Genomic DNA, 21517 nt, shown 5'->3' on the forward strand with positions numbered 1-21517 from the left:
ATGTTCCTCTTCCTCTTTTCTTAGAAAAAGAAATAAGCTTAAACACATATTAAGAAAAAAACGCGAGAGCGGGAAGGCAAATGGCAAAAAAAAACTGAACAACATTCAGAGACATGACTTCTTAGCTCTGCAGAAAACTAAGAACTGAGGAGCCATGAGCCTGTGGGAAGGCGCATGTGTGCTGTGGGCAGTTCATGAACTTTCTTAAGTTCTTAATGTGGCGATACACTTTTAAAGCTGTCCGTACTGGGGCTCCGTGGATGACATCACCCACATGTGAGAATATGCTGCCTGCTTGTTCTGGGATAATGCCAGTATTTCTGAAGTAGTGATACAATTTCAATGGAAGGGACACCCATTTTTAGCTGATATGGCTTCTCTTGGATTTGTGCACCTCTATACAGACTGCATAAAAAGCAGGCTGCTTTGGAAGAGCAATGGAGTTTAATGAATCACTGGCACAGACTCTCTCCCTAGAAATGGCATAGTATGTGTTTTCTGATTAAAGTGCATAGAAAGGGTTCACAAATGGTATACCGTGCTTTGAGAGTGCATTTCTATAATTTATTATAATCATTATTCTAGCTTTCCTTAACATTTTCTGTTCCCCTTTTTTAAACCATGCAAATGTAACCCTTGACCACAATATGTGGGGGCCATTTTCCTGCAGATATTTAATTTTCTAAAACTAGAAGAAAAATCATGATTAGGAAAACCGGCATGTGGAAAGTATCCTTGCTACACTGGCATTAACCCTTTTACCATAAATCCATCAGTCTGGGAGAAAATCTGCCTTTCTCACAAAATCTACTCAGAGTTCACATTATTTTAATCAAGGGGGGGTTTAATACATTATTGATTTTTGAGGGAATTGAAAAAGCAGCTGTATTAGGTTCAGGTTGCTTATTCTTTCTCTGTATGACATTCAGGTACTTGTGAAAAATTATACCAATTATGAAATCAGCCATTTACTGCCTGAAAGTGCAATCCGTTGTCACACTGGAAAGCGCTTGGCCCTGAATATGATTAGCCGGGCTCTGTGCACAGGAAAAGTGCTGAGAGGAAAGACTTTAACCAAAGGCCAATTGCATGAAATTTACTTAGAAATCGCTATTTATCACCCTAGGATTTCCTCCTGTTCAAATGCACTGCAGACATTTTATGGAACGAAACAGCTATATTGCCGATGTAACTGAGCTTTCTTTGAGGTATTCTTTTTCTCTCACTGACATTAAATGAAAAATGTAGAAGTCATTTTAACAACTTAAAGATGCATTATGCTTTTTGATGTGCAATTTTAGCTTCATATAAAAAGCCACACAAATGCACAAAAAGGAAACTTTTAAAAGTTTTATGACACGGTTCATCTTTCTTTTATACACTGAGAGCTTTTCTCTCCTACTGCACTTCAACCTGATGCTTTTCATTTCATTTTTCTTTTATAGACCTTCTTTTTTGAAAAAAGAAAAGAAAAAAAAAAAAGTGATTCAAAGCGATTTAAGGCAAGGTATTCAAAAGAATGCAGCTTGATATTAAGGGCTTCTTTTACTAAGCTGCGATAGCAGTTTTAGCGCGCGCTGAATTGCCATGCACGCTAGACCTTAACGCCAGCATTGAGCTGGCATTAGTTCTAGCCACGTAGTGCGGGTTTAGCGCATGCTAAAATCCTGCATGCGCTTAAAACGCTAACACAGCTTAGTAAAAGGAGCCCAAAGTCATCATCGTGGGGTTTTTTTTTAAATGCTAAATGCAGTGGTTTAAAAAATGTGGTAGTTCATGCAAATCTCTCTCATGCATATTCATTGTGCATATCCTGAAAACCTTACGGAACCAAATGTGCCCTGAAAACTGGGTTGGGAACAGCTGGTATATAGAAACATGGTATTAACTGAAATGTGCAATAAATGTCCATTATTACTATTTGTCTTTTGTTGTCGTGTTTGTACATATTTGTTCCTGAAATATTTAATTCCTGATGCAGGCATGTTTGCCAAAACACAGCTGTGGTGGATCATTCTGCTTGTGCTATTTGATACTGGATATAATAAACTGACCTTTTGATTCTACAACTTTTCACGCAAGGCCTTATCCTTCTTTATTTCTTGGTCCACACTCATAACCTCTCCAGTTTCTGCCCCCTAGCACGGCATAAAGTTAACATACAAATTAGCATGTATTGTCATTCCACTTGTACAGCTATAAGGTGCGCTAATTCAAGTTTCAAATGCTTAACAAATTAGTGAAAGGAGCCTTTTAAGACAATTATTTCTTAAATTCACTAGGAACCAATTTTTGCTAAATGATTGTGACAGATTAAGGGGTTTTCCCTCTCCCATGCAAATATTATACCCCCAGGGAGCAGGGGATGCTAATTATAAAGAGAATGGACTGCATGTCCCAGAACACCCTGAACTTTGGTACTCAATGCTGAGACAGAGGGTCGGGACTCAGGGAGGAGTATTTCTGCCCAGACTTTAATCAAGGAAGAGGAGGAGGTCCCAAGGGAAGAGGTCCCTGAGAGAGAGGAACTCCCCAGCATTTTCCTAGGTGTGGGTTGAGGCAGAAGCCCTGGGGAAACTAACTGAATCTGTGCTGAGAGACTGTCCAGGCAAGACAGTTACTGATACCCTGGCTGAGGAAAACCATTTGCTATATCCAAGTTGTGAATTGCATTAAATTGGTATATAAGACAAAAGTATAATAAATAAAACTTTTGGTTCAGTTACACAGTGTGTCTTGGTTGTATGTGTGAACCAGCTCTGTTACAGACATCTTACCAAGAAACTAATCACATCCCTTCTAGCTGAGTTCTTAGAGTAGGGGTTATCAACCCAGTATGAAAATTTTAGGATATTCACAGTGAATATGCATGAGATAAATTTGCATGCACAACCTCCATTGTATGCAGATCTATCTCATGCTCATTCATTATAGATATCCTGAAAATCTGGCTGGCTGGGGTTTCCCAAGAACTGGGAACCATTGCCTTAAAGCAAGAGAACATTTTATTATACAGAGAAAACTGATTCTTTGCAAGTTGTAACCTTTCATCGAATCATAATGAGGATGATATGTGAACTTTGGGGATCTCGGGCACTATATTCATCTGAGGAAGGCATCTGTGCGGTCTCAGGAGCTCACATACTTTTGATTTCTACTAACCTTTCTGTTAGGGAATTAAAAGTATCACTGCTTGCCAAAAACCCAGCTTAAAACATCTTTAAGTGCTTTTGAGTGTCATTTTGAGACATCCACAGGGAATCAAGGTTGATAATTTGTGTAATTAAAATGATTTTGTATAATTTGAATGCTTGGATGATTACTCTCATTTGTGACACTCTGTGAATCCTGTTGGACACCAAGAATATTTTTTAATAACGATTTAAATATGTAAAAGAGTATCGCTCTTTGAGGTACTTCTTTTCCTTTTTATTGTTCATTATAAATCTCTCTATTAATTGATCATTATGATTCATTTCCTATTAAAATATATTTACTGGCCTGAACTCTTTTAATTGAATGTATAATATTTTTATATTCTCTAAGGTCAGCCAAAGGCTACCATATGGAGGGAGTTTCTAATGCATGTTGAGAAACACAACTGGGCATGGAGAAATGCCTCCAGTACTATATTTATGAGAAGCCTCATTCCTGCAAGTCCTTAAGTGAAATTTGTAGAGGGTCATTACCCAATGAGTAGGAGGATATTTTTTCCATTGTCAGCTTGCAACATTATGTCAGTCGAGAAAGCAATAACATCTTTCCTGTATGAAAGTACACTTTCGAAGGTGCTCATTGTACACTTAAACACCTAGCATGCAGTTAATTGATCATTTTTTTTCACCATTCAAGTCTGCCTTATTTGTGCGGCTTTGGGGATGGCGAGTTAAACATTTCTGGCCCGACGCGGTTTTGTTTCATAATTCCTTATGTGAGCTATTTAGAGGAAAACAATATGGGATTGTTGCAGGAAAAAAAACGTCTAATTGCATGCAGTTCTTTTTTCAATTCTGTTCCACATTTGGAAGCTTCTAAGCAGCTTGCGTGTGCTGAGAATTAGTGCTACTGATCATGAAGGGGGTCATAACAATAACTGGAAGATGGAATGTGGACAGCTTTTGCTGTACTTACTCGTAATCTTAGTTCTGTGTTTTAATGCCAGACCTTGTGCCTCCTCTTTATGTTCACCAGACTTTTATAGGTATACATTTTCTGGATATTATATATATTTTTTTGTTATCTTTCTTTTAATGTTTACTCAGATGGTTACAACTGGTTCAATTTTCTGTGACCAAATGCATTATTGGAATTTACTAACCGCCTGTTCATGAAGAGATCCACTCAAAGTGGTTTGCAATATATTTAATAGTAATCAGGTACTCAAATATTTTCCCTATCTGTTCCAGCAGGCTCACAATCTAACGTTGGTGCCTGTGACTCGCCTAGGGTTACAGGGAGCAGACTGGGATCGAACTCACAACCTCAGAGTGCTGAGGTTCTAACCACTAGGCTAGGGTAGGCAATTCCGGTCCTCGAGAGCCGGAGCCAGGTCAGGTTTTCAGGATATCCACCATAAATATGCATGAGATAGATTTGCACCTCAAGGAGGCAGTACATGCAAATCCACCTCATACATATTCATTGTGGATATCCTGAAAACCTGATCTGGCTCCGGCTCTCAAGGACCGGAATTGCCTACCCCTGCACTAGGCTACCCCTCCCCTATTATCATACCCTTTTACTAAAAGCTGAACAGTGATTACCAGTTTCTGTCCATATTAAGGTTATAGTCCTCTTTACAGTGATGCACATCAGACATGGTTCACAAACATCCCTTCCCCCTACCAGGCAAATTTACTAGCCCCATGCACACTGTCTTACCTCCTCCATTTTTCCCAGGCTTTTCTTTTCTCTCCCCACCTTCTTCCCTTGGCTTAGGTGTTTCCAGAGACTTGTCTTTTTCTGTGGAACTCCTCCTTCATATTTGGCTCAAACCCTCCTATCCCAAGTTCAAGGAAGCTATTAAAACCTGATTATATCAACTAACCTTCAACTGATTCTTGGGTGATTCCCCCTTTCTCCTTTTCACACCTCTTTCTCAAGCAACCCTGTATTTCCTCTGTTCAGCCACTGTTCTTATTTTCTAAACTAAACTAAACTAAACTAAAACTTAACTTTATATACCGGGTCTTCAACCAGAGGAAGCTCGACGCGGTTAACAATAAGTTTTAAAAAAGCTAAAATACAAGAGGATTAATTTTCAAAATGTTTAGCAAATAGAAAAAGTTTTTAAAGATTTACGGAAAGTTTGAAAAGAGCTGGGACACCTCAAAATTAAAGGAAGTTTATTCCATAATTGGGAAAATTTAAAAGCCAGAGAAAAGCTAAAATTCTTGACTCCTTGAGTTCCTTTCCAAGAAGGGAGGGAAAGTTTAAATCATTGAGTGCCTCTCGCCTATGAAAATGTAAAAACATTCCATAGAAGAGGAACAAGAGGAACAAAAATACCATATCAAATTTTGAAAATAATACAAAACATTTTCCTCCCTTTGTGAGACTGGAAACCATTTTGTTGGCCCCTGGGCATCTGTAGTGGTATATTAAGGGCTTCTTTTACTAAGGTGCGCTAGCGGTTTTAGCGCGCACTACAATACCGCACGCACTAAATGCTAACACCTACATAGAGCTTGCGTTAGTATTTTTCGTTTAGCGCATGGTTAGCGTGTGTTAATCTTAAGCGCGCGCTAAAAACGCTAGCACACCTTAGTAAAAGGAGCCCTAAAAGACTGTAATATATCTGTTGTATTGTGTTGGTTGCACTCAGTATGTGTAGCACTGTTGTATATTATCGATTGACGTTCTCATATACACAGTTCAAAACCTGTCTTGGAAGAAACTTAGGGTCTTACTCATAGTGTGGGAAAATGGGACTGGGGGATGGTGTTGCAGCCTGAAGCCTTTGGCTGCAGGCCCAAGTCTGGGTTTTAAGCCTTGGGACAGTAATAGCATTTTTTTCTACCTGTTGCTGGAAAAACATTCAGTTTTGCATTCCTTTTTGTTTCTGTTTAAGGGAGTCGAGGAATAAGTTCATTGATCTTAAATATTTGGCTGCCCTGCTTAGTAAAGCACAGGATAATTTATCACCAGACTGAGAGGGGAAAACCTAATCTTTAGACTTTCCATTTGGTCTTGAACAAAAGCATGTTTGATTTCCTCCTCTCCGCTGCAAGAGAGCTGAGGGAAGCTAATGGGTTTGTTTCAGTTTGCCAAGAAAATACAAGCATTTATACTCTTGGACATCTCATAAGGACAAGAAACATATAGATTTATTGAAGTCTTAATGGACAGTTCTCACTTTTAGCTAGAACAATGGGGTTGGTGTTGTCAGAACAAAAAGCTCTCTGATGGGTTTTAATGCAATCTCCCAGTATGAGGGTAATTTTATAACAGGTGACCTAGGTTGGAGGTCCAAATAGGTGCCTATTTTGACGATATTTTATAAAGACAAACAAACCTCACAAACCTAGCACAATTGTGGCTAAAATGCATCTGTATAAATTTACACTTGTTTGGGAAATACTGTACATGCATAGGTGTGTTCTTCTTCTTTTTTTTACAAACTACAAAAATACTTCGTGATTCTATCTGTGTTCTGCACAACCTATGTCCCTAAAAACACACTTACAAATCAGTCGCATACAAGAATGTGCCTCCTTATCATTCATCCTAGTTACTTTCAAGCATTCATAACCATGGGGTAATTATGTATTATGTGCACCCTTTTATGTGGGGAAAAATACTTTATATAAGAAATGACTCACATATGCCATCTATGCTGAACCCTTCCTGATGAGGATATTGGATATGGTGTTAAAAGAGTTAAAATTAAAATGACTTTTAGCTGACGGGGGTAAAAGCTGAACTTTTAGTGGTTTATCCCACTCTATTTTCCCCTATTCTAGTTGAAATACCAAAGTGGCACTAGGAAACTTCAGTGAGGTTAAGACAGAATCTCCTGCTCCAAAATGATCACTCAGCATTAGGCTATATAACCAGCAGGGGTCGCCATTTCTGGGGTACCAAGTGTGCCTTCTACTGTAAAACTTCAGTTGGCCTCAATCAACAGCTGACATGAACTCAAAATCTATCCAATCATATCATGGCCTTCTAAATTTATAATTTAGGATAGTTTGAAAATCATGCTTTATTTGATGAAACATGATTTGATAACAGAAATGCAGACTTGAGCAAAATCAGTAGATGGCATTCAGACAGATAACTTAAACAATGTGATGTACATTAGGGGTGCTGCCTACAGGCTGATTAAGTGTCAGATGTCCAAGCATCTGTCTAAACAACTGGATACAAAAAAAGAATTTGCATGACAGATATCAATAGTAATCTTATTTCTAAAGTATTAATATAATAAATGACCTTGAAAGGGATAACTGAAGAGGAAGTTAAAGTACATTATTATCAAACCTTTTAATTATTATTAACTAACGAGGGTACTCAGACTACCTATTATGGTGATTGTGTATACGGTACTGTACCAGATGCAAAGTGTATGATTGATGCAGTGCTGAACCCTCAAACAAGGTGAATTTTAGCAAGCTACTTTATGCTGGAGATGCCACAAGATTTCAGATTAATTCATATCCAGTGCCAGATGCTGACTACATTATAATAACTCTTGAGGTCTTAGTTTTCACTGTTAGGTATTTCATTAACTTACCAACCACATCTCATTATGCCGTATGTAGAAAATAGGAAAAAAGGAAAAAGGTCAGGCTTTCCAGCTTCTAAAAATAATTTTCTAAAAGTCTTAAAAAGAAAGTAAAACTCAGGACCAGCCTAGTCAGTAAAACCCAGGACCATCCCAGCTCAGCAACATTGCTGCATATTTCTGTGCAGAGAAGCTAAGACTGATTTCTGAGTCAGTTCTTCTGATCCCTGGGCAGGGCCAGCTCATAATGGCTGGAGATGCATTGTTTAGTGCAGTGTTTCTCAACTCATTCCTGGAGTACCCTCTGGACAGTCAGGTTTTCAGGATATCCACAATGAATATGCATAAACTTGATTGCATACACTGCTTCCATTATATGCAAAATTATTTCATGCATATTCATTGTGCATATCATGAAAACCTGACTGGCAAGGGGGTGCTCCAGGACCGAGTTGAGAAACACTGGTTTAATGTATAGACAGAGATAGTCCCATTCATTGTGTAAAAGTGACACCTAGTGGCCATATTTGCAGCCCATATTTGCAAGGTTCTAGAAGAAACCTTACAGTATTCCCCTCCCCCCAGCTTAAAACTGTTGCTCTAATGATTAGGTGAATTGAGTTGAGATATAAACAGTACCAGCCCTACCATTGAGTGACTCTGATTTTGTATATGGCCCTGCTTTTAAGCCCCTACTGATTTAGTAAATGTAGCCTTCCAATAACTCATGTGCATGGCCTCTCATCCTTTTCTATCCCCCCCAGAATGTCCTTAGTTCTGAAATAAGAAAAAGATAGTAGATAAGATTCTGAAAAGACCTAATTTGGCTGTTCTGACTGAGTCAGTCCTTTGGTCTGATCATTATTTGGTCAAACCGATTATACCTTCTTGTAAGAAAACACATCATAAGCAGGAACAAAACTACTAGTTTTTTTTATGAGAAAAGATTAAGACCTGGGGAAGTTGATGCAAACTTGATTACCAAAATTGGAAGGACTAGATACCATGGAATTTTCTGACACTGTAGAGAACTGGCATGCAATATTGTCACATTGTCTTGAAACATTAGCGCCATTACAAAAAAATGGTGATCAGTGAGGTAATACTAGTTCTCTAGTCCCTAGTTCTCTAATCAGTTGAAGACTTTTAAACAAGAATTACGATGTAAGGAATACCATTGGCATAAAAATCCCGATTCATTCACTATACAAGCATATAAAGATCAATTGAAGAACTATAAAGAAGATACATTAGCATCAAAAAAGGAATAATTTGATATGAAAATCGATAAAGCAACGTTATCCTCTAAAAAAACAATTCAAGGTTGTCAGAAAACTGACAACAGTACATTCACCACAGAATGATTGTTCGTTTTCATGTCAAGAGTTATTTTTTCTACTAAAATACAGACTACCATTTGTGAATTTCAAAATGTTCCTCTACTTGTTGTGCCTTTATCTGCTGCTGAATATTGAACTGAGTTTCAGTCGGTGTCTGCTATACAACTTGACTTGATGGTTCAAAGTCTCAATAAATCGTCTTGTGAACTTGATCCTTGTCCAACTGGCATATATTTGTCAATCAAAGAGAACCTTGTTCCAACTATATTATGTATTGTTAATAACTCATCAAAAGAGGGGCGCGTGCCTACCAGATTGAAAAAAGCTGTTGTTCATCCTGTATTAAAAAGTCATCAAAATCCTGAGGTGATTTCATACTATCATCCTATTTCTTAGGGGGTTTTGCAAACATTTTAGAAAAAGCACAAATCTGGCACTCAGAACTCCTTGATTCTCAAAAGTACAAACAGCAGTAAAACACCAACCTGCTATTCTTTGACAAGTGTGGATTTATTAAGGCCATAGCCATAAATGCCAATTACAAACAACTTTGCAAGTCACCAACACAACTATTTCCCAAACATCAGCAATGTACTATCACAAATCAACCTAGTAACAATTAACTCCTTCTAGAGTTACATAGCTTATCTGGCCTCACCATCTTTCCTCTCAAGCTGCCCCCACCATTATTTCAAATCTTTCCCTTGACCACTTTCGGTCAATATCTTTTCCTATTCAATGACAGGCCCATTCAATGCCTGCATTGAACGTGTCAATGCCACAAGGCCTCCCTGCCATCCAAGTAGGGAAACAAGCCTCTTTCACTGTTCTTATCACTTGCTTAGGCAATGCTATACGTTATTACTTTACATTCTGTGACTCCTTTTTTAGCCGGATATTGTATACCCGACTCAACTGTGATACCTGCCACTGCCCGAGATAGCAACAACTTGCTTAACATGGCGGTGACTGAAGAAATGCTGTCCTCTGCTCAGCTGATCTGCTGATTCACTTCAGGCGTTGCTCAAGCAGTGTTCCCTCGCCCCACCCCTTGCGTCTTCACATCTGCCTCCATTGGTTTTCCCTCATTCTCCCTCCTCCACCCCCACAATTCCCCTCCCCCTTTCTCCAGGTAGAAAGTCCTCGGCTCATTTGTGATCGCCATCCCCCCTAATTGGGGGAGGGAGGGGAGAGATCATGTTCTGTCTTAATTCAGTTACAGGAGTTTTTAGATGAACATAGAGTCTTTCCATACCATACCATACCATACCATTTTGGTTTTTATACCCAGCAAATGTCAACTGTGAATCATTGCAGCTTACATAAGATTAATAAAGTTAGCAACATAGACGTTATGAATCATAGAAAGAATGAAAACAGGTGCATTTTTAGCACTTTCCTAAATGGAAGATAGGAGGAAGTCTGTCGTAAGCAGGTCGGGAGGCAGTTCCAAATTTTGGGGCCTTGCAACTCGTAGGTGGGTTCAAAGAGTGATTTCCTCCAATGCATTGGTCCTCAATTAAACAGCTTTGTGGACTGTTGCTACTTATTTTTATTTATTTATTTCTTCCATTTGTGCGTCGCACATACCTATACAAGCTCTAGGCGACATTACAGAGGAAGGGGTTAGAAGAGGGTAGGCAGTGGCGTACCTAGGGTATGTGGCACCCGGGGCCCATCATTTTTTGATACCCCCCCCCCATGTAAAAAAATGTTGTTGTTTTTTTGCAATAACCATGAAATGGAATAAATGGTCAGAATAGAAACAGGCAGTGAAAATTTTCTTTTATTGAACCTCATATATGTAACCATTATTCCAAACATAACATAACATAAATTATGTCTAAATTGTCATGACATTAGAAGTACATATGGAGTAGTTGCAGGTGATGCTTGGGACAGTTCTGATTGTGTTAGTTCGGTTTTATGTGTTTTTTGAATAGAAGGGTTTTTATTTCTTTTTGAAGGTTTTGCAGTCTGTGGTTGATATCAATTGGTTGTAGAGTTGGGGGTCGAGTGTTGCAGCTCGAATGGCTAGGAGGTTGTCGAACAGTTTTTTTCTTTTGACGTTTTTGGTTGGAGGGTGTGTGAATGGTGCACAAGTTCTCCTATGTCTGTTTGAAGTGGATTGAATTATTTAGCTGAAGAAATTAGTTACCCCCCATTCCACACACATTAATTCTCTTCCATTTTTGTTCCCATTATAAAAAACACTGATAAGTTCCCAGAAAAAAATACATTAAAATAAGAAGTGAAAACAAAGGCCCCTACAGATGAGAACATAACATAAGAATAGCCTAACTGGGTCAGACCAATGGTCCATCATGCCCAGTAGCCCATTCTCATGGTAGCCAATCCAGGACACTAATACCTGGTCAAAACCCAAAGAGTAGCAACATTCCATGCTACCGATCCAGGGCAAGCAGACACTTCCCCCATGTCTTAATAACAGATTATGGACTTTTCCTCCAGGAATTTGTCCAAATCTTTCTTAAAACCAGCTACACTATCTGCTTTTACCATAACTTCTGGCCACTTCATTTTTAAGTTTAGATCTTTCCTTTCAAACAGAGACCTTGCTAGATGTCAAATACAGCACAAGGTAACTTCACATGGACTTAGCTGTGCCGGAAATGTGAATCTCCTCATACACCCACCATATAGTGCAAAAATGTGCAAAGGTCTGTTTTTTTCTTTCGATCACTACATAGCCTAATGCCACACAAGCAGCGCTGTTACAAACATATTCTGTAGGTCAATGCTAAGGATAACAAAGTTTCCTTCCTTGGACCAGAAGGAGATAAACCACTGGAAGAGATCCCAAAACAACACCCAAAGACCCACTCAGTGTGTGAATCAGTTGAGTGGAGTGGACTAACTGGGGGGTGGAAATGGGCCCGGAGTTTGCTCAGCAGAATTTCCCAGACCACCTCTTCCTCTCAACACATTGACACGCTGCCACCATCACCACTAGGAACACCTCACTGGGTAGGCCAGCTATGCTATAAACTTTATAAAACACATTATTATATTTTCTTATAAAGCACATATTTTAACTGACCTCTCTGACATCCTCAGCCTTTCCATTCACAAAAATAGAAGGAAGAAAAGTTCCCATTTCCTGCTGTCTCATGTCCCCGGCCTATACAATATTTTTTTTCTGCAGACCCTTCAAAAGTCTGACCAAATCCTCGTTTCACTTGCATTATAAAGTACTGAGGATGCCATCTCTCCCCAATCCCAGGTCCTAAAGTCTAAGACAGTAGCGCAAACTAATGCTGCCAGATACAGGAAAAAAAAATTTTGATTCGATTCAGCCCTATTGAATTGGTTTTTCAATTCGATTTTCCTGCCCAGTTGGGTGATTTTTTTCAAAACTCCTGGTGGGTTTTATAGCTTTTTCACCCCCTTTGGCTTCTCCTAACCACACTGGCGCTGTGGTGTAAATAAAATAAAGAAACAAAAAGGACTTTTCCTCTTTCTGTTAAATCCTAGCTCACGTTTGCAGTCTAACACCAGCTCTGGCAGGATACACATTTCAAATCTGACATGTTATAATCACAAAACAGAAAATAAAATTAATTTTTCTACCTTTTGTTGTCTGGTTATATTTCAAATCTTGTTGGTCCAAGGCTCTGGTTTTCTTCTGATAACTTGCTTGCCAGGGTCTCCTTCTTTCTGCATGCTAACCATCCATCTGCCAACTCTGTCCTCCCTTTCCATTTCCCTTCCCTTCCCAGGAAGTCTGGTATCTTTCCTTTTTTTCATCTCCCTCCACAGATCCACCTTTTCTTAAATACCCTTTCATCCGGCATCTCTCCCTCCTTCCCCACCATCCCAGAGTCCACCATCTCTCCGTTTCTTTTCCTAATTACCCTCCTATCCAGTATCTCTATCCCTCCTCCACACCATCCCTTGTGTCCAATTTCTCTCCCTTTCTGTTCCTTCCCTCCCTAAATCCCATGGTCCATCATCTCTCTCCCCCTCCTCTATTTTCAGACCCATTATTTCTTCCCCCCCCAAAGTTTGGCATATGCATGTCTCTTTGAACACCCCCTTCCCTCCGTGTACTTCTAAATCATGGTCCCCCCCCAAAGGCCTGTCCCCCCTTAAAGGTCTGCCTGTCCCACCTTGAAGGCCTGCACCCCCCTTGAAGGCCTGTCCCTTCCCCTTGTAGGCCTGTCCCCCCCTTGAAGGCCTGCCTGCCTGTCCCCCCTTGAAGGTCTGCACCCCCCGAAGGCCTGCACCCCCCCGAAGGCCTGTCCCCCACTTGAAGGCCTGTCCCCCCCCTTGTAGGCCTGTCCCTCCTTGAAGGCCTGCCTGCCTGCCTTTCCCCCCTTGAAGGCCTGTCCCCCCTTGAAGGCCTGCACCCCCTTGAAGGCCTGCACCACCCCTCTCGAAGGCCTGCACTCCCTTGAAGGTCTGCACCCCCCCGAAGGCCTGTCCCCCACTTGAAGGCTTGTACCACCCCCTTGTAGCTTCTCCCCCCCTTGTAGGCCTGTCCCCCCCTTGAAGGCCTGCCTGCCTGCCTTTCCCCCCCTTGAAGGCCTGCACCCCCTTGAAGGACTGCACCCCCCCCCGAAGGCCTGCACTCCCTTGAAGGTCTGCACCCCCCCGAAGGCCTGTCCCCCCCTTGAAGGCCTGTCCCCCCCCCTTGTAGGCCTGTCCCCCCTTTAAGGCCTGCCTGCCTGCCTTTCCCCCCCTTGAAGGCCTGTCTCCCCCTTGAAGGCCTGCACCCCCCTTGAAGGCCCGCCCCCCCCCTTGAAGGCCTGTCCCCCCCCTTGTAGGCCTGTCCCCCCCCTTGTAGGCCTGTCCCCCCCCCCCCCTTGTAGGCCTGTCCCCCCCTTGAAGGCCTGCCTGCCTTTCCCCCCTTGAAGGCCTGTTCCCCCCCTTGAAGGCCTGCACCCCCTTGAAGGTCTGCACCCCCCCAAAGGCCTACACCCCCCCCCCGAAGGCCTGCACCCCCCTGAAGGCCTGCCTGCCCCCCTTGAAGGCCTGCACCCCTTGAAGGTCTGCACCCCCCCCCCGAAGGCCTGTCCCCCCTTGAAGGCCTGCCTGCCTGCCTGTCACCCCCTCCCCCTTGAAAGCCTGCTTGCCTGCCCGCCCGCCCCACCCTGAAGGCCTGATGCCCCGACCCACCCCGAAGGACCGCTCGCCCCCCTGGCCTCCCCGCACCACCTATGAACAGCCGCAGCAGGATCGCGAAGTCAGCGTCAGCGATCCCTGCGCTGCTTCCTGCGCCACGGTCCCGCCCCTCCTCTGACGTCAGAGGAGGGGCGGGATCGCTGACGCTGACTTCGCGATCCTGCTGCGGGCTGCTTCACAGGTGGTGCAGGAAGGTCAGTGGGGCGAGCGGTCCTTCGGGGGTGGCGGGGGACTGAACGGCAAGGCCGGGAACACCCCCTTAGGGCTGGTACCCGGGGCGGCCCGCCCCCCCCCCCCCCCCCCCCTAGGTACGCCACTGAGGGTAGGGAGGACTATGGAGGGCAGAAAGGAGTGGAGAGGAGAGAAGCATGTAGAATATTTCATAGAAATTCCTAACTTTACAGATAGGAGCATCTAAATGAATTAAAGGAATATGTAAAAAGGAATAGAAGGGAGGAACGGTTAAACAATAGAATTCAGTTAATAAAATAAAAAGAATAGGGTAAAAACAATGGAATAAAATTTTAAATAATTCATAAACTGGAAGAAAAAAATTGAAAACCAGAATCAAATAAGTCTGGCAGAAGTCCAATTTCCTGAAGCAGCTCTGTTGCCTCAGCATATTTTAAATAATCCCAACAGCAAAAGTCCAGACGGGACAAATATCACTCAGGCTTTCCAGCTGCTGCAGCCCTGACTCATCGATTCCAGGCAAAAGATGCACAGAGATAGAACAATCCAGTACCGGGCCGCACTGCTGTTGGTGGGCGGCGGATGCTCATGGGCAGATCCTGAAGAATATAGCACTCTGCATCCATTGGACAACCAGAAGGAGGAGTCCACGGCACGATCCCACTACACGGATCCGGACACACCACCAGCTCCTCCCCAATGAGAGAGCAGACACCGCCCCATCCTAGGCAACCACTGGTCCCGCCTACAGCAACGATCTCCTCGCAGCGATCTCCAGTCACCACATGCAGGTAGGAAGGGCCTCTGCTGAAAATGAACCATTCCAGGCCTTTAGGTTAGTAGACAGTTATGCTGTGATTCTATAACTGTTAAACTCCTATCCAAGATGTTTTCTGACTCGCCCGAGTGAAAATTAAAAGAAAAAAAGTACAGAACCCTGTAAAATTGTGAATAAGGTAGATGAAAGGAACAAAATAAAGTAGAACCCAACTAAATAAAACTAAATAGAACTAAAAACTTAAAAATATAAGAGAGAGACACTAAAGCCCAGGTCTTACTCAGGCAACATTCTAGAACCATCTTATAGGTCTTAGCAATTTTGTTTTCATTCAATGTACTCTACTGAGTTATTAGTTCAATGCACTCTACTGAGTTATTACTTCAGTCCACTTTAGAACAATTACGGGTGTGTTTTGATCATGGAAAAAATTTTTTGATGATATTTTTAGACATTGCTGTGTTTTGTACCATTAGTCATCAAATCTTGCTATTGAGATTAAAAACATTATGGGGTTCATAATAGAAAAAAAACGTCTAAAAAGTGTCCTAAATAGCTACTTGGACGATCAAAAAGCCTGATCGTCCAAGTACCCATAACCAAAGCTGGTTTTTAGACGTATCTAAAACCAGCTTAGGCTTTTCCCCTGTCTCTAGATGCACAGAGAGAAAAGAGGCATGTTTAGAGGAGGGGAAAGGGCGGGCGGTGGGTGGAACGTGGGCTGACCTACACCTAGGCGTACAACACATATAACCATAACAGTTGACATGTTGCCTAGTCGGCACTTATACCTTTTTGACTTAGACGAAGTCAAACCAGGTCTAAGTGCCGAAAAAGGGGCCGCTGAGCTGATTGCCGCTGGCGCTATCAGTTCAGCAGCCCGGCAACCTACCTACCTCAACCATCGCGGCAGGAGAGATGCCTCATCTCCCCTACCGCGATGCGATCACCCCTCAACCCGAACTGCCGCGACCTGCAGCAGGAGAGATGCCCATATTGAGTCGGGGGGGGGGGGCACGATCGCCGGGGCAAGAGGGCTTGAGCTCCCTCTTGCCCCGATGTCATTGGGGGGGTCACAGTTCGACGGGGCAAGAGGGCTTGAGCTCCCTCTTACCCTGATGCCATCGGGGGGTCGTGGTTCGGTTACAGAATCCAGCTTTTAGGCGAAGGACTGGCTCCTCCTTCGCCTAAAAGCCCTTGTGTTGGACGTTTGGGGCTTAGGTGTTTTTTTGGTTCATTATGGGCAAAAAGTGTGGGGGTGTACTTGTAGACGTAGTGGTGATCTGGGCGTTTAGTAGAGGCAGGCCATAATCAAAACAAGGACGTTTGTTTTGGTTATATACACTTTCCCTGCTTCTGCTTTGAACATTTAAGGACTTAGGTCAAAAGAGGACTTAGACGTTTTTTTTTTATTATGCCCCTCCACGTATTGGTGGGAAAGTGTGGGAATGATTTTGTTCTTTTTATCTGAAAGAAGTTGTCAGATTCAGTGGATGGGGGATAGTTCTGCCTGGTGTCCTATTGATAGTAATATAGTAGATGATGGCCAATAAAGCCCCAAATGGTCCATCCAGTCTGACCAAACTGATTTTTTTTTCTTCTTAGCTATTTCTGGGCAAAAATCCAAAGCCCTACCTGGTACTGTGCTTGGGTTTTAACTGCTGAAGTCTCCGTCTAAGTTCACTCCAGCTCATTAACACCCTCCCAGCCATTGAAGCCCTCCCCAGCCCATCCTCAACCACAAGGCCATATACAGACACATACCTTGCAGGTCTGCCCAGTACTGGCCTTAGTTCTTCATTATTTACTATTATTTTCTGATTCTAGATCCTCTGTGTTCATCCCATGCTTCTTTGAACTCTGTCACTGTTTTCCTCTCCACCACCTTTCTCGATAGTGCATTCCAGGCATCCACCACCCTCTCCGTAAAGTAGAATTTCCTTACATTGCTCTTGAAACTATCAACCCTCAAACTCAAATTATGTCCTCTGGTTTTATCATTTTCCTTTCTCTGGAAAAGATTTTGTTCTACATTAATACCTTTCAAGTATTTGACCGTCTGAATCATATCCCCCGTCCTCTAGGGTATACATATTCAGGGTTTCCAGTCTCTCCTCATACGTCTTCTGGCGCAAGCCTCCTATCATTTTCATCGAACTCCTCTGGACCACTTCAAGTCTTTTTATGTCCTTCGCTAGATACGGTCTCCAAAACTGAACACAATACTCCAAGTAGGGCCTAACCAACAACCTGTACAGGGGCATCAACACTTTCTTCCTTCTACTGGCTACATCTCTCTTTATACAGCCCAGCATCCTTCTGGCAGCAGCCACCTCCTTGTCACACTGTTTTTTTGCCCTAGATCTTCAGACACTATCACCCCAAGGTCCCTCTCCCCATCTGTGCATATCAGCCTCTCACCTCCCAGCATATATGGTTCCTTCCAATTATTAATCCCCAAATGCATTACTCTGCATTTCTTTGCATTGAATTTTAGTTGCCAGATATTACACCATTCCTCTAATTTTTGCAGATCTTTTTTCATGTTTTCCATTCCCTCCTCGGTGTCTACTCTGTTACAAATCTTGGTGTCATCCGCAAAAAGGCACACTTTTCCTTCTAACCCTTCAGCAATGCCACTCACAAACATATTGAACAGGATCGGCCCCAGCACCAAACCCTGAGGGACTCAACTATTCACCTTTCCTTCCTAAGAGCAATTTCCATTAACCACCACCCTCTGGCGACTGTCTGACAGCTAGTTTCTAATCCAGTTCACCACTTTGGGTCCTAACTTCAGCCCTTCAAGTTTGTTCAAGAGCCTCCTATGTGGAACCATAACAAAGACTTTGCTGAAATCTAAGTAAATTGCATCTAGCATATGTCCTCAATCCAGTTCTCTGGTCACCCAATCAAAAAATCCAATCAGGTTCATTTGGCACAATTTACCTTTTGTAAAGCCATTTTGCCTTGGATCCTGTAACCCATTTGATTCTAGGAAGTTTACTATCCTTTCTTTCAGCAATACTTCCATTATTTTTCCAACAACCGAAGTGAGGCTTACTGGCCTATAGTTTCCTGCTTCATCTCTTATGACCACTTTTGTGAATAGGGACCACATCTACTCTCCTCCAATCCCCAGGAGCCATTCCCATCTCCAGAGATTTGTTGAATAAATCTTTAATAGTACCCACCAGAACCTCTCTGAGCTCCCTCAGTATCCTGGGATGGATCTCGTCTGGTCGCAATCATGGGAGGGGGGTGCGTCGAGGGCGGGAGGGCCTGAGATCCCTCCTGCCCGTATCTTAGTGGGGGTGGGGGGTAGGGGGTTCGCCTGGCCAGGAGGGCTTGGGCTCCCTCTTGGCCCAATCGTAATTGGTGGGGGGTTCGCGGCTCACCAGTGCAGAAGGCTTGGGCTCCCTCTTGCCCCAATCGTTGTGGGGGGCGTTGCAGCTTGTTGGGGCTAGAGGGCTTGAGCTCTCTCTTGCCCCGATCATTGTGGGGGGGGGGGGGTCGCGGCTCGCCAGGGCAGGAGAGCTTGAGCTCCCTCCTGCCCTGATCTTGTCGGGGGGGGGGGGGGGGGCAGATTTTGTAACTGGTTTTGGTTTTGACAGACACCGGTTACAGAATTCAACTTTTAGGTGAAGGACTGGCTCTTCCTTCGCCTAAAAGCCCTTGTTTTGGGCGTTTGAGACTTAGGCTTTTTTTAGGTTGATGATATGGTGTAAGTTTAGATGTAGTTGTGGTCTGGGTGTTTAAATAACTGAACGTAGAGGCAGGCCATTATTTAAAAAACCTCCTTTTGGATGTTTTTTTTGATAATGGACATTTTCCCTGCTTCTACTTTCAACGTTTAGGGCCTTAGGCCAAAAAGGGACTTAGACGTGGTTTTTTTATTATACCCCTCCACGTATTGTATATCTTTTTTTTTTTTGGGGGGGGGGGTAATATGTTAACAATCTCAATATTTAAATGAGAAAAAGGGTACATCCAATAATAATTTATCAGCAGAGTGCAGACTTCGATTAAGGCAATAAACTTTCATAGTGCTGGCTAAACTAACAGGAGCTCCTTTAATCAAAGCCTTGTGAATCAATGACATGAATAAAAAAGAAACTGATGTACCGACTCGTCATTGCAAAAAGCAGAATCATTAATTTAGTGAAATTGAATGTATGGTTTTAGAGCACATTCCAACATGAACAGAGATGGATATTTTATCTTGACACGATCTGGCCGAAAGGTTTAAATCAGAGATTGGAATAGTGTGCCTTCTATTGAGGTTTTGTAGTTCAAATAGCTAATGTGTGAAGTCATCTGACCGGAAAGAGAAACACTGGAAATAACTGCAATAGAACCTATGAATTTCCACTACACATCTTGTAGCCGTTAGTGCATGGATATAGGTTTGCAAGTTAGCAATGAGAATCCCTGACACAGCCAAATAATGGTGAAACAAGGTCTTTGTCGGTGAATGGACTAAAGACAGTGGCACTGGAGTTGCTTTGACATCGGAATAACTGGACTCTGATGTCGGAGAGCAGTAGACAGTCAATGGTGAAACGCCACAGTCTCTCAAGCTAAGAGTTTTGAAGTTTGAATATTATCTTTGTGCACAGTAGTGGGTTATTTCCCTATTTGAAACTGAATATTTTTGAGTGGAGTTTTTTATGCCCATGATCAAGCAGCTTTTTGTGGAAAGAAATTGAGGCTTTTTCTCCACTTTATTGAGTTAACACGGTTCTCTATTGGGCAAACCCATCTCTGACTAGTAACATTTTTACAAATTTATTTGAAATTAGACAATATACACTAATGCACCTTAGTAAAAGGAGACCTTAGTCTTGTAAAAAAAATAAATTTCAGACATCAAGCAATTGGAAGCCAGTGTAGCTCTTTAAAGTTGGAAGAAATATGAGATCATCTCAGTAACCTGAATAACATTCAGGCAGTAGAATTTTGTGCAATGTGGAGAGCAGGTAACATAGGGGCCCTTTTGTATTTTGCCTCCCCTTTCTTTTATTTTAAGCAATGTATCCTCCCCATCTCCCCATATGTCTGTACTGTAACTGTGAATTTGTTCTCTCTATTTAATATTTTTTAATACTTTTTAATACTTTGTATAAATTGGAAACTGCTTTGTTTATAAAAGCGGTATATCAAGTCCTAAATAAACTTGAAACTAAACTTATTAAGCTATGCTAAAAGGTAGCCTGTGGTAGCGGTAGTGTGTGATTTTCTTGTGCCAAGAGGCCACTTTTAGCATGGCTGTGAAATGGCTGCATTTTCTATTTCCCTCATTAAGACCATGCGCTAAGTTTCAAAATAGTGCATGGCCATTAATGTGGGAGCTACTAGGTGGTAAGGACTCCCATGCTAACCACATGCTAATTTGTTAGTGTGCAGTAATATAGCTTTACTAACCGGTTAGAACAGGGCACACCTACTCTCTGCTCCAAAAACGCCCCCAGTGTAAAATAATTGGAATAGATTAAATTATAATTTTTGGTGGAACTCCTTATGTCATATTTATAAAATGGAGAGACTTATTGCAATACAACAGGGTTGTTTCAGGAAATTTCAAGATATTTGGGAGCCATTAACAAAGTATTGTAATGATTAGAAAAATCTTGTTTCCCTTAAATTTACAAGTTCAATTATGGGGTGGGAGGGAGGGTATTTTTATTGTTACATGTTGTATAAGTATTGATTATATGATAGATAAGGGTGGGGAGGGGGGGAGATAAGAGAATATTATATGTATCATTGTTGATTATTAAGTGATATATTTATGGTTATTTGTATGGATATGTTATCACACTTATTATAAGTTTAAAAATGAATAAAGATTAAAAAAAAAAATTTCTATTTTTAGCATGTGAGTGCCAAATACGAAAGTACCATGGGATGCCTGAACGTGCCCCATGGTGGTGGATTTTAGCCTGCAGTAAGCATACATTAATACTTATCACAGCTTAGTAAAAGGGCCCCATAGTTTGGCAATCCTAACTATATAAAATGGAGTCCAACCTGTGTGCTCACTTTTGGCGGAGGAGTAGGAGCGATAGCACGAATCCTACGTGAGCACTGGTCCATTATTCAACTACATCCTACATTTGCTGGTAAGGATTTAAGAGTAGCTTATAGGTGACAACAAAACTTAAAGGAGATTCTATGTCCTTCAGACACAACGAAAAGAAATATGAATGTGGAATGGAAGGGTAGCCATAAGAAATGCAGTAAGTGCAAGACATGTGAACTGACCTTAGAACTGGATGGCAGTTTTGTGCATCCACAAACAAAGAATGGATATAGGCTCAGGCATAAAACTACTTG

The sequence above is a fragment of the Geotrypetes seraphini genome, chromosome 10 (genome assembly GCF_902459505.1).
Source record: "Geotrypetes seraphini chromosome 10, aGeoSer1.1, whole genome shotgun sequence".
Classification (NCBI taxonomy): domain Eukaryota; kingdom Metazoa; phylum Chordata; class Amphibia; order Gymnophiona; family Dermophiidae; genus Geotrypetes; species Geotrypetes seraphini.